Consider the following 6,277-nt stretch of genomic DNA (forward strand, 5'->3'; position numbering starts at 1 on the left):
AGAGAGAGGGAAGGGGCCAGAGGGGAGAAAGGAAGAGAAGCAAAAGTGAAAGGATAATTGAGGATGGATTGAAGTGATGAGATATACTTCAAAATGACCCACAACTTGTGATGCTAGAATAGGACCTTAGTAACACTTGGCAATATGTGATAAGATGTATAGCTTAGCTAACAGTGTTTTTGTGTTAACTTCTGCATCCTTGATTATATAGTAATTTTGAGGCCAGCCTGAGTTATAATGAGACTCTGTCTCAAAAATATAACCACAGGAGAGTGGTGGGCTAAAAAGATGTCTAGCAGTTAAAAGTTCTTACAGCTCTTACAAAGGACCAGAGTTTGGTTCCCAGCAACTATGTTGGTCACCTCACCTGTAATTCTACTTCCAGGGAATCTGATGCCCTCATCTGTCCTCTGATGCACATAGCCACACACATATATAATTTAAAAATAATACATCTTTAAAAACTTTTTCTCTCATGTGATACATCCTGACTACAGTTTCCCCCTCCCTGAATTTCTCCCAATCTACTCCCCCCACCTCACCTTTCCCCCAAGATCCACTCCTCCTCCATTTCCCTTCAGAAAAGAGCAGCCCTTCTAGGGTTATCAACTGAACACAGCGTAACAAGTTACCATAACACTAGGCACAGCTGTACAGTGGTGGTGCATGCCTTTAATCCCAGCCCTCGGGAGGTAAAGGCAGGCAGATCTTTCTGAGTTAGAGGCCAGCCTTCTGTTCTACAGAGCAAGTTCCAGGACATCCTCCAAAGCTAACCAAAAAAAAAAAGGCTAGGCACAAACCATCATATCAGAACCGGACAAAGCAACCCAGTAGGAGGAAAAGGATCCCAGGAGCTTTTAAGAGTCACAGATACCCCCCCCCCCCACTCCCACTGTTAGAAGTGCCAAAAAGCCATCAAGCTACAACCATAACATATTTGCAAGACGTCCTGTTGCAGACCCATGCAGGCTCTGTGGTCACATTGAGGTCCTTTGAGCTCTGCAATTTCTTGGTGTCCTTGACCCCCTCTGGCTCCTACAATTTTTCCTCCCCCTCTTCTGTAGGGTTCCCAGATCTCACAGGGGAGGAACCTGACGGAGATCTCCAATTTGATCTCTCTCTGCTTAATGTTTGGCTGTGGATCTCTGCATCTACTCCCATCAGCTGTTGAAGAAAGCCTCTCTAATGACAATTGGGCTAGGCATCAATCTATGAGTGTAGCAGAATATCATTAGGAATCATTTTATTGATTTTTTTTTAAACATAGGTATCTGGGCTATCCAGCCTATCCAGCCTATCCAGCCTCCAGTTCCTGGTCATCCAGTCAATGTCAGTCATGGGCTCCCTTTTGTGGTGTAGGCCTCAAATTAGACCAGTAATTTGTTGGCCATTCCCACAAGTTCTGCACCCCCATTATGCCAGCACACCTTATAGATTATATGTTGAAAGGTTTTGTGGCTGGAAGTTGACTGTTTACAGAAAATGGCTGGTTCAGGCTCAGTATCCCCCATTACTAGGAGTCCTACCTAGAGAGTCATAGAAGCCTGGGAGTTTCTACTGCACTACATTTCCACATTGTCCCCCCAAATGCCTTCCAATTCTAGTTGTCTCTCCCCACACTCTTTCCATCTCCCCTCCCATCCCACCTGGTTCCATAATCTTAAAAATAATAATGGGAGTGTGTATTAGAATTTCAGGCATGCACCAGCATTACTGGCTCTTACTGTCTCATTTTAAAGTCATTAGTTACATCTGCAAGACCCCATTTTCTAAATAAGTTAACAAACACAGGCTCTGGGGGATAGAACGTACACATATCTTTCCCAAAAACTAATCAGTTAAACCACCGTACAAGGCTTCCTCGGAAGCCAAGGCTGCCAGCCTTGGAAAGCTCATCAAATTCATCTTGAGTTTTAAAGATAGGCAGCTTTCACAAGTTTTCTTTATGAAGTTTCATAAGTGTGCCTCTTTTCACAATGGGCACAATTGACAGAATGAGAAGTCTCATTCTGTCAATTCAGAAATGGCTTGGTCGTCTAGACAGCCTATGATCACAATAAAACTTACAGTTCTGAGCCTATATGAAATATGCATAGTTAAGAATGAAGGAACAGCAAATGTGTGTGTGAGCCAAATGGGTGGTAAATGTCTGTAATCTCAGAAATTGAGAGGTAGAGATAAGAGGATCAAAAATTTGAGGCTAGGCTTGTCTATATACCAAGTTCAAAGCCCACCTGGGTGACATATGACCCTGTCTCAAAATTCAAGTAAATAGAGGCTAGATAGATGGCTCAGTAGTTAAAAGCACTATCTGATTTTCCAGGGGACCAGATTAAATTCTCAGCACCCATGTGGCAGCTAACAACCATCTCTAATTTCACTTAGTTCTAGGAAATCCCATGCCCTCTACTAGCCCCCTGGGACACAGCATGCACATGGTGCCCAGGCATGTGAAAGCAAAACACCCATATACATAAAACAAATCTGAATAAATAGGTAGTGTCCGTGTATACCCACTCAAAAGTTGGCATTTCGGGAAGACATATGTAGAAACACCACTTGTTTTAGTTTCTTTCTTAAAAAAAATATTTAAATTTTCATTTATATGTACATGTGTATGATTATGTGAATGTAAGCCATGTATATGGTGCCTGTAGAGGCCAGAAGAGGGATAATTCAGAACTGTGGCTACAGGCAGTTGTCACACACAAGATGTGGGGCTGGGAATTAAACTCAAGGTCCTCTGGAAGAGCAAAAAGTGTTCTTAACTGTTGAACCATCTTTCCAACCTTTAGTTTCTTCTCTATTGTGATGATTAAATATTCTGACAAAAGAGTGATATGTGTGAGAGAAAGATGTCAAGCAACAGAGTTCAAGTGGAGGGGATTTTTTTCTTAGGAGAAAGGAGAGGCAGGGAGACCAGTCTTTGGAGACAGGAGCAGTGGAAGAGAGGAAAGAGAGAGAGAGAGAGAGAGAGAGGAGGATGGGAGGTGGGCAGGGCCCTTTTAGAAGGTAACACAGTGAATATGCACAGGTGGTGCTCTTAGTGGCTGCAGAGTACCCTCTCAGAACTCCAAGGGCAGGCCAGTACAAATGCCTAAATACCAACAAAAGCAACTTTAGAAAGAAAGGGCTTCTCCTCGTTCATAGTTCAAAATACAGTCCATCATGGTGGGGGAAGTCAAGGCATCAAGACCCTAGAGGTCCAGTCCCCAGGTCATTCTATCTGCAGTCTGTGAGGTTGACAATGTCACTAACCACTGGACCACCTCTGCATTAAGAATCTTACCTGGAGCGACTAGGGCAAGTTTTATTGTCACGTGGTCTTGGAGTTACAATGTTATGGTAGGGTCAGGAGCCAAAGCAGGGCAGTGGAAGGGGAGTGGGAAGACAGAATGTGAGGGAATGTAAGTGTGGTTCTCCCAGCCCCAATAGCATGTGACTCATCTCTCATAGGAAACTGGCTCTTAGCTGTACCACAAAGAAACATTTTCCTTTCTGTTCTTTGGAATCTCTGCAGTCCTTGGAAGAGAACTTTGGGTTGGAAGAGTAGAAGGCATCACAGGATTCAACCCCAGCCATGATGGCTATCCTACTGTTAAGTGTCTCCCCACCACACTTCAGGTGGCCTTGAACTTTGAATTAGTTTTATGTCAAGTTGACACAAACTAGAGTAACTTGGAAAGAGAGATTCTTAAGTGGAAAGAAGCTTCCATAAGATTGGCCTATAGACCAGGTATTGGTGGCCCCTGCCTTTAATCCCAGCACTCAGGAGGCAGAGGCAAGCAGATCTCTGTGAGTTCGAGGCCAGCCTGGTCTACAGAGTGAGTTCTAGGACATCCAGGACTACACAAAGGAAACCCTGCCTAAAAAAACAAAAACAAACCAAAACAAAATGGCCTATAGGCAAATCTGTCAAACATTTTCTTGACTAATGATTAGTGTGGGAGGGCTTTGTGGTGCCAGCCCTGGGCAAGTGGTATAAGAAAGCAGGTTGAGCAAGCTACGAGGATAGTACCAGTAAGCAGTGTTTTTTCATGGACTCAGCATTAGTTTCTGCCTTGAGTCCTGCCCTGATTTTTTCTTTTTGGTTTTTCAAGACAGGGTTTCTCTGCATAGCTCTGGCTGTTCTGGAACTCACTCTGGATGGAGTGGTCTCCAACCCAGAGATCTTCCTGCCTCTGCCTTCCCAGAGCTGGGATTACAGGTACTAGCACTGTCCCACTACCCTGACTTTTTCAATGATCTACTATGATAGGACAATGTCACTAAAATAAACCCATAGTTTCTCCCAAGTAAGTTGATTTGGGTAATGTGTTGTGTAGCAATTTGTGCCAAGATTGAAACAATCCATCTTTCATGGAAGCTCCTCCATACAGAACAACTCAAAACAGCTTCAGGGCAGGTCCTGGTGGCCCATGCCTGTATTCCTAGCAGAGGCAAGCAAATTTCTAACTTACAGGAAAGCCAGGCTACACAGAGAAACTTTGTCTTGAAAAACAAAACAATATATAGCTTCAGGAAGACCCTGAAACTGATCATATTTAAAAGTAAGTAAAAGAAGGCTAAAAGATATCATCTGAATTTAGGTCCTCAAGTTCCCACAATTAGTGTTTCACTGATGTAGCTATCATTCTAGCTCCAATTAAAGATATTTTCGCTGGGGCTAGAAAAATGGCTCAGCAGTTAAGACCACTGGTTAAAAACACTAGCTGTTCTTCCAGAGGTCCTGAGTTCAAGTTCCAGCAACCACATGATGACTCATCTGTGATGAGATCTAGCACCCTCTCTTGGCCTTCAGGCATATATGCAGACAGAACACAGTATACAAAATAAATAAAAGTTAAAAGAAAAAAGAAAATATTTTCTCCAGACTGTGGTGGTATATGCCTTTGATCCCAGAACTCGGGAAACAGAGGCAGGTGGATCTCTATGAATTCAAGGCCAGCCTGTTCTACAAAGCTAGTTCCAGGACAGGCTCCAACGCTACACAGAGAAACCCTGTCTTGAAAAAACAAATTAAAAAAAAAAATTGTATTTTCAGTAGTTGGGATTGGATGGCATACTCTTTAATCTCAGTACTCAGAAGGCATAGACAGGCAGATCTCTGAGTTCAAGGCCAGCCTGATCTACATTGCGAGTTCCAGCACAGCCAGGGCTACACAGAGAAACCCTTGAAAAACAAACAAACAAAACAAAATTCAATAAGGCTAGGCATACTGGCACATACTTTAATTCCAGCTTTTGGGGAATCAGAGGCAGGTAGGTGAGTGTAAGAGCAGCCTATCTACATAGCAAGTTCCAAGCCTGCCAAAGCTGTCTAGTGAAACCCTTTCTCAAAAAATAAAATCTTTTCAACAACAAATTATTCAAAGACATTTTCTAAAAGATGGCTAGTAGATTTTTTGGCTTTAGCATCTGACTTATTTTTTTCCCAAAAAATTATAGTGTTTAATCTAACATTCAATATCCCCAGAGAGTAGAATTCAGGCTCTCATTTAATATTATTATGAACTTGTTCATATTTGGACATTTAAACATGTATTAGAGATGCCAAACAACAAGAATTCTGGATGCTTGAATTTTTCTACTCAGTTTGTTTCCAGTTCTTTAGGAGGAATTTGAGTTCTCTGCAAGCTTTGCGGAATGCTGGAGCCTGTCATTTGCAAACCACTGGCTGCAGTCAGTGCGTATGGGACGCCTACAGCAGCACTGTGTGGATCACAGGAGGCTTTGCAGATTCAGCAAGGTTTGTATTCATAGACAGCCTGAGCAGAGTTGCAGTCATGTACCAGCCTGCACCAGGACAATGGTTCCTACCAGATGTACACCTCCCACAGGTGGTCTGAAATCTTGCTTTTTGCTGCCTATACAGCAACTCACAAGATCACAGATCTTAAACCTGGGAGGGAACCAACAGCTCAGCTCTAATCCTTATCCTATCAGCTCCTGACAAGGAGACTAAAGCAAGAAGATAGACATGTTAGTTCCTGGTCAAAGACTAACTTTCATCCCACTGTGCTCTATTATCTGTTCTAGAAAACACTCTAAAGAAGTCACGTATTGTTGTGCAGATCAAAGAAATGGGTATTATTTAGGGCTGTACCCATGGTCTGCCCAGCTTCCAGTATGAGCAAACACAAGACCATGATTTGTTGCAACCAGCAGCTTTATGGTCTCCTATAGTAAAAGTAGTATTGCAAAACACACACACACACACACACACACACACACACACACACACACACACCCCATTGGCAATTTTCTATTTTTTAAA

Source organism: Phodopus roborovskii, unplaced genomic scaffold, assembly GCF_943737965.1.
Source record: "Phodopus roborovskii unplaced genomic scaffold, PHOROB, whole genome shotgun sequence".
In the NCBI taxonomy this organism is placed as follows: Eukaryota; Metazoa; Chordata; class Mammalia; order Rodentia; family Cricetidae; genus Phodopus; species Phodopus roborovskii.